This window comes from Coregonus lavaretus, assembly GCF_964263955.1.
Source record: "Coregonus lavaretus genome assembly, chromosome: 37".
Taxonomy (NCBI): Eukaryota; Metazoa; Chordata; class Actinopteri; order Salmoniformes; family Salmonidae; genus Coregonus; species Coregonus lavaretus.
The window spans coordinates 3,423,590-3,431,089 of NC_140024.1; the positions used below are offsets into that span (position 1 = coordinate 3,423,590).

Sequence of the window (7,500 nt, forward strand, 5' to 3'; positions counted from 1 at the left end):
TTGACATTACAGAGTATTTTGTGCATATCGTTGACAAAAAAAGTACATTTAAATTAATTTTAATCCCACTTTGCAACACAACAAAATGTGGAAAATGTCAAGGGGTATGAATACTTTCTGAAGGCACTGTAGGTTACATTGGAACTGGCTGGTGATAAGAGAAGTCTATACATGCCTAAGTATGCCTCCACCATATGTACAGTGAGGGAAAAAAGTATTTGATCCCCTGCTGATTTTGTACGTTTGGCCACTGACAAAGACATGATCAGTCTATAATTTAAATGGTAGGTTTATTTGAACAGTGGGAGACAGAATAGCAACAAAAAAATCCAGAAAAATCCATGTAAAATTTTTTATACATTTATTTGCATTTTAATGAGGGAAAAAAGTATTTGACCCCTCTGCAAAACATGACTTAGTACTTGGTGGCAAAACCCTTATTGGCAATCACAGAGGTCAGACGTTTCTTGTAGTTGGCCACCAGGTTTGCACACATCTCAGGAGGGATTTTGTCCCACTCCTCTTTGCAGATCTTCACCAAGTCATTAAGGTTTCGAGGCTGATGTTTGGCAACTCAAACCTTCAGCTTCCTCCACAGATTTTCTATGGGATTAAGGTCTGGGGACAGGCTAGGCCACTCAAGGACCTTAATGTGCTTCTTCTTGAGCCACTCCTTTGTTGCCTTGGCCGTGTGTTTTGGCTCATTGTCATGCTGGAATACCCACGACCCATTTTCAATGCCCTGGCTGAGGGAAGGAGGTTCTCACCCAAGATTTGACGGTACATGGCCCCGTCCATCGTCCCTTTGATGCGGTGAAGTTGTCCTGTCCCCTTAGCAGAAAAACACCCCCAAAGCATAATGTTTCCATCTCCATGTTTGACGGTGGGGATGGTGTTCTTGGGGTCATAGGCAGCATTCCTCCTCCTCCAAACACGGCGAGTTGAGTTGATGCCAAAGAGCTCGATTTTGGTCTCATCTGACCACAACACTTTCACCCAGTTCTCCTCTGAATCATTCAGATGTTCATTGGCAAACTTCAGACGGCCCTGTATATGTGCTTTCTTGAGCAGGGGGACCTTGCGGGCGCTGCAGGATTTCAGTCCTTCATGGCGTAGTGTGTTACCAATTGTTTTCTTGGTGACTATGGTCCCAGCTGCCTTGAGATCATTGACAAGATCCTCCCGTGTAGTTCTAGGCTGATTCCTCACCATTCTCATGATCATTGCAACTCCACGAGGTGAGATCTTGCATGGAGCCCCAGGCCGAGGGAGATTGACAGGTCTTTTGTGTTTCTTCCATTTGCGAATAATCGCACCAACTGTTGTCACCTTCTCACCAAGCTGCTTGGCGATGGTCTTGTAGCCCATTCCAGCCTTGTGTAGGTCTACAATCTTGTCCCTGACATCCTTGGAGAGCTCTTTGGTCTTGGCCATGGTGGAGAGTTTGGAATCTGATTGATTGATTGCTTCTGTGGACAGGTGTCTTTTATACAGGTAACAAGCTGAGATTAGGAGCACTCCCTTTAAGAGTGTGCTTCTAATCTCAACTCGTTACCTGTATAAAAGACACCTGGGAGCCAGAAATCTTTCTTATTGAGAGGGGGTCAAATACTTATTTCCCTCATTAAAATGCAAATCAAGTTATAACATTTTTGACATGTGTTTTTCTGGATTTTTTTGTTGTTATTCTGTCTCTCACTGTTCAAATAAACCTACCATTAAAATTATAGACTGATCATTTTTTGTCAGTGGGCAAATGTACAAAATCAGCAGGGGATCAAATACTTTTTTCCCTCACTGTACGTGTGTGTGTGTGTGTGTGTGTGTGTGTTTGCATATGTTTGTGTAACACCTTGTCTGTATAATGGGATGTAAACAGGCCAATATTCAGATTCCATCTGTGGCAGGACTAATGTATATTTCAGAGATTCAGAGGTGCCATCAGTCAGCCTGTGACAGCTACAGATGCCTCCCTTCTGGAGGAAACTCCATCACAACACCCACACACACACACTCACAGACACATGCACGCACGCACGCACGTATGCACATGAACACACACACACACTCAGTTGTTGTGACGTTCTATCCTCCTGACATCTGAAATATTTGATCACATGCTTGCATGCATGTTAGAACTTGTCCTATTTTTCCTAAATTGAGTCAAACTGAGAAAACTCCCAAACTGCATTGATGTTCATCATCAACCCGAGTTCTGGAGGAGGCATTTCCGTGCGGCTGCACTGTACTGTGCTTTGCACTCTGTCGACTGCTGTTTAGAAATAACAGCCTGAAGTGGTGCAGAAGCGTAGCCACTCGACTGTGGACTCCACTACCAAGTATGCACTACAGAGTGTGTGAGGGTGGCTAACTGCATCCTTAGGCCACAGGGTTCCAACAACAGTACTTGATTGAAAATATTATCTTTTCTAAAATACAGCAGAGCCAGTAAAGAGATGACTCATGGTATTGTGTCCTTTGAACTGATGCCTCTATAGTCATGATAGCTCTAGTTAATACTCGGTAGACTCACTGTAACTGCATACGATTGCTTTGAACTTTAAACTCGCTATAAATGCCTTAATATAGTCAAAAGTCAGAAAATATATTATCTTCATTGTCTGACTTTGTTAGTAGGTATGATAAAATATATGTGATAATAAATGTAATAAAAACTGTCATCCTGAATTTAGTCAACAGGCAGTGATTTGTTTGATTTGATATAAAACATGCAATTGAACCCATAAGTTTATGAATGTGTTTTAGTGTCAGTTTGAGTCAGGGGTTGGAACCAAAGTCATTTTCCAATCATTAAGTTCTGAACAGAACTGTTCCGATCTGCAAAATAAAGTTCTGGTTCGAACCAGTTTATATCATTCCTTTCTGTTCCTTTTTAATACTAGAACTATAAAAAAAATTTTTTCTATTGCTCTGACATTTTTTAACTCATGCCTCCCTCTGTCCTTCACTTTTCCTAAATATGTCTATAGAACACACTGCCGTTGTTAGAATCTTAATATCACAAACAGAACTGGAGTTATAACCAGTTTTAGGAGGGCTTGTCATTTGTTTGAATGGTTTTCCCCCGTTGCCCCTCTTTCTCCCAACAGAAGGGCCTGCTCCTCTCCTTCTTCCAACAGTTGAAAGTGCAGTGCCCAGTTGAAAAAACCCCACCTGACAATTGCCTTGAAACTTAACCTAAACTATACCAAAACTAATTTCACACGTATAATAACAGATTAAATAAATTAAGTGAAGTATGATGGGGAGAATGGGTGAGTTGATGAGCGAGGGGAAGCGAAAGAAGCATAATTATGTAATCACCAATTGTGAATGAAGAACAGGGCAGGCCAGTCTATTGTATTGATCCATTCTAATTATAGGCTTAATCTTAAAATGGTATGTACCCTATATCAGTTTTACCCAATCAAAGCAGTCTTATCAGTCTACTGTGCGTAATTGTACATGCTGAACGACTTTCAATCTCTGGGAAAATATCCACATCGGGCAGCAGGCGCGAGTGTCAGAGAATGTGGTGATGAGGCTTGTGGAACCTTATGTTGGCAAGGGGAGCAATGTCACCATGGACAATTTCTTAACTTCACTGTCATTGATGAACAATTTGCTTGCAAAGAAAACAAGTCTGGCCAGCACCATGAACAAAGTGAGACGGGAGCTCCCTCCCTCCAAAATAAGGCACCTGCACAGCCGTTGTGGAGCAACAGTGCTGAAGAATGACAAGACAAAAGGAACACATTAAAGAGAAAACCGGAGACTATTACTCACTACAACCAAACAAAGGTAAGTCAAAGTGTGTCAAGCAAATGAAAGTTACGAAAATTGTGTCAACTGTAAGGACAAGGAATAACAGCTAAATGAAATCCAACTAATGCCATTGCGTGAAGATGCACACGAGCACAAACTGACAATAATTGACTATTTTTGACTGCTGTCATATCAACACTTATATTCATTATAATGCCATTTTTGCTTTTGTGCTGAGTTTCACTATTTATCAAGGCCACTTGTTGCTTATAATGATCTTTAGGCTACTGATGTTTTCATCATTTGACCGTTAGTCTTTTGACGGTGCTTCTTGGTGGTTGGGGTATTTTTTATTTAATTTTGTTGATATAAAAATAAGCTGTTACCAATGTTCCAACGCATATGCTTTCTCTTTCATTGTTGTAACAAAGGCACTCCACAAAAATACCAATTTGAACACTTGAATTTTGGTGTTTATTTAGTTTTTAGTTTTTTACATATAGCTTACAGTAACATAAACTAATTAAAATGCTATTGTGTTATTTGAAATAAAATACAAATCGTATTCTAATGTTACCCAAGGCCTTCATAACCAACAAAATGATTATTTTTTTCGACATTAAATTACTTCACCAATCAGTGTGGATAGAGCAGCTTGCTATGAAGCGGGCAAGCTATAGTTCTTTACATGCCCGATGGACAGACAAGTGTAGGACATGAGATGCTACTGAAATTTTGCAGGTGGGGAGAGAGCGAGAGGGGTTGGAGGAGGAGGCTTCACTTGAAGTGCTGGGCATCTTGTTATGACATGCATTATCAGAATTAGCTAGGCCCACATAATTGTACCTATGGAGTAGCGGCTTCTATGGGGGAACTTTGAATGTTTTTGAATTTCAGAGAGTTGGCTTAACGTTGGACCAGAGCTAGCTAGCTAGCTAGCTAACAAGCTTGTGTGTGCAGAGCTGCACCAGAATTAAAAACACATCTTACCTTTTTGTAGTTCATAAATCCAATGTGAAACGTGATAACTATAGTATCCTTAATTAACAAGTATTGAAAAAGTTATTCTGTCATTAAAAATCTCTCCCTAATTTCTGAATCACGCTTGTACAGTAGCATACACACACACACACAGGTAGCCTACACGGAGCAGGTAGCCTACACAGAGCAGGTAGCCTACACAGAGCAGGTAGCCTACACAGAGCAGGTAGCCTACACAGAGCAGGTAGCCTACACGGAGCAGCCTACATGCACACACACTGGCAAAGATTTTCAGCTGGAAGGCAGACACTAGAATATGTTTCTGTGTGACAGAGTGAGGGCTTTGTTGCGTTTTTTTGTGGGACTGAAAAAAATGCCCGGAACGTAAAAGAACGTTATTAACCAGTTCCCATGCTTATAAAATAATGGTTCTCTTCCAGAATAGTATAGATCACGTTCATACCTAGTTCTGATTCTGTTCCTTGAAAACATTTGTTATTTTCCGGTTCTCTGTTCTGTTCCCTGAACCGGTTCCAACCCCTGGTTTGAGTTGGTAATGAGATTTGTCAGATGGGTCATGCTGGTTATGTAGATGTGTTAGTGTTAAAGGTCAGGTGACAGGTCATGTCAAGATTATACCCCATCCTTTGACCTCCCTGACAGCTGACCTCTCACCATTAATCAGTAGAGCATCATCACTCCAGGTAGTGACGTGTGTGTGTTTGTGTGTGTGTGTTCACAAGTGTGAGTGCCTACAGTGTATGTGTGTATACAGTACGTGCATGTTACACATGTACAAGTTTGCGTCCCTACAGTGTGTATATATGTGCATGTCTAAACATTTGTACGGGTGTACATGTGTGTGCGTGCATGTGTGTCTGCATGTACGTAATACGCTGACAGAACCCCAGCAACCAGACACCCTGTCCCACAGGAACTATTGAACACTTAACATACTTTACCATATCAGCAGTAGCCTTACTGACACACTGGACATGTAGCATGGATGGGCCTCCTCAGCTTCCACCTGTTTACATGTATCCCACTCCACATGTATGTGGGTTTAGTCTTGTCTGAAGTTAAAGCAGTGAGATAAATTTAGAAAAAGAATCAGTTATTGAATACAAACCTGGTTCTATCCCCAGCTCTGGGACTGGAGAGCCTTAGGGTCTGGCTGGATGGACTTCTAGCCTTGAGAGTTTTGATGACATCGTCCTGGAGGGCCTTTGGGTTGTATTGATCTTAACAGGCGAAGGAGGGATGGGGGAAGGGATGGAGAGTCAGAGGGAGAGATAGAGGGAGGAGAAATCAATGGGGTTGCTCTGCTGATTCAGTTGCGTTGGTCAGATGTGTGTGTGTGTGTTGTTTGTGTGTGTATGTATGTGTTTTTGTGTGTGTGCATGTGTAAGTGTGTGTGTGTTGTGTGTTCTAGTCTTTGCTTAGTATCAGGGGAGTTGACTTAATGGCTCAAACTCTCACTGCTATACAGCTTAGTGTAAACTGTAAACTGAGTCATTCTCAGTACTGTGCACAGTATGTTTCCTCGTCCCCCTCTCATCTTCTCATCCTGCCAACAACAGAAGTTAATTTCTCCTCACCTCAGATGTTACAACAGAGGTGGATTACGAGACTGTTGATCACTTCTGTCTTTTCCTGTCGATCCATACGCTTTACACATTCTACTTTCATTTGGATCCAATTATCACTAATATATACTGTTGTATATATTTTTATGGGATTTGGCTTGTTACAATACAATACGTGCCTGGCTGATTCAGTCAGATTTCCTCACTCGCTCTCTCTCTCTCTCTCTCTCTCTCTCTCTCTCTCTCTCTCTCTCTCTCTCTCTCTCTCTCTCTCTCTCTCTCTCTCTCTCTCTCGCTCTCTCTCTCGCTCTCTCTCTCGCTCTCTCTAACGCCCACAGCTTCACTGAGCGCACGTCATCTCTCTTTCATTCTCCAATCTCTTTCAGTGTATTCCCCATATTTTCCTGTTCTTTCACTGATGACTCACACTGCTAATGTGTTTGCCTTTTGGTGTCGTCACGCCCGCTCACACACACACACACGCACATACACGCATGCACGCACACACACACGTACACACACACACACACACACACACACACGCACACACACACGCAATCTATTCGAGGCAATTACATCAATATCAAATATTCATTACCTGGTGTAAAGTGGTTGCCGGGGTCTCTAACCTATGTTGGCCAGGCAATCGAGCAGCGGTCCCCGAACTACGCTGACAGCAAGATCAATGGCACATTGTGAATGTCGTCCAGGATGCCATTCTGGCTCTAACTGCCTAACATAAAAAAGCCCTGCGGCTTCCATCTTGGCTCAAAGCCACTGGTGTTTACGGCCCCGGTTTCCCAGTTTCCTCGCCCCTTTGGGGAAACCCATGGGGAAATCACCAGTCAAATGTAGGATATGTGTCTCCTCTGAAATATGTATGCCAGGTAATAAAAGCGGTGCATATGCAGCATGTGGTGGTATTTAGACACAGACCTTTTAGGAGAAAGTGACACCCTAAAAGATGGATGTCGCCATTGTGTGTGGGTGTGTGTGAGTCATAAAATAAAGCTATTGCTTTCTCTGCATTGATTCTTTCATGTTGCTGTTTATGTAGAAGTTGACATTTACTTTGCGATGCAAAATGGCGAGATGGGAGACGTTGGCTCGCGTGGCTCTGGGGGGTTTCATACAGTGGTTTTTATGAGGAGCTTTGAGGGATGTTTTC

At 42.3% G+C, this 7,500-nt stretch overlaps 1 protein-coding gene across 1 annotated transcript in view; it reads left to right on the forward strand.

The window, feature by feature from the left end:
* The window catches only part of LOC311111932 (serine/threonine-protein kinase BRSK2-like), a gene marked incomplete at both ends in the record, with an annotated part of 127,682 nt that overhangs the window by 50,863 nt on the left and 69,319 nt on the right, over positions 1–7,500 (forward strand). The window lies entirely within an intron of this gene.